A 745-nucleotide genomic window follows, 5' to 3' on the forward strand; every position below is an offset into this window, starting at 1 on the left:
ACCCTCAAGTGTGTATGCTAAGTAGACGTTATATACGCCGCACACGAAAATTGACGGTTACCCCGCCCTGGGTAAAAGTGGGAATTTCGAATTCCAGCGCTCGCATGACTTGGGGGAATCGCCGCCACCAAGGATTAGCATGTGCAGCACTGGTGGGCTTTGTCCTTCTCTGTTTCAACATGATCAGCGTCGAGTGGCAAGTGCTGCAAGTCTACCACCGCACACAGTCGCCGGGTCATGAACTCTCCAACAACTTAACGTTGGTTGCGAGTGGGGTGGAAGAGAACGAGTCCACAGAATCGCTGACGTTGAGTCCGCCCTCGATGTTGACCACGGACGCCCCATCATCTACTGGCAACCTCTCGTCGGCCCCGCCTATTTCAACGACACGTTTGGCATCCTTGACAGGTCTTGCCCCCGACGTGGACGTAGCCCCGCCCACTTCAACCGCTTCTGGCACTGTTTCAAAAACAAACAACGGACCAGCTACGTTTGACCTGTCGCCCTCGCCACCCTTGCTCGACAGCGTTGCAATCGTCACGTACGTGCCCAATAGCCACATCAAGTTTGTGAATCAAGCACAACACATGCTATGGTCCTCTTGGCAGTACTCGTGCCATCAAGTCGACCGCAGCATCAGAGATCGTACGGATTTGATCTTCTTTGCCCATCGAGACGTCATGGATCGAATGCCGGCATCGTGCGCACGGCTCACCGATATCACACACGTGCCGCCACAGTCGGA

The sequence above is a fragment of the Aphanomyces invadans genome (genome assembly GCF_000520115.1).
Source record: "Aphanomyces invadans strain NJM9701 unplaced genomic scaffold supercont1.27, whole genome shotgun sequence".
In the NCBI taxonomy this organism is placed as follows: domain Eukaryota; phylum Oomycota; class Saprolegniomycetes; order Saprolegniales; family Verrucalvaceae; genus Aphanomyces; species Aphanomyces invadans.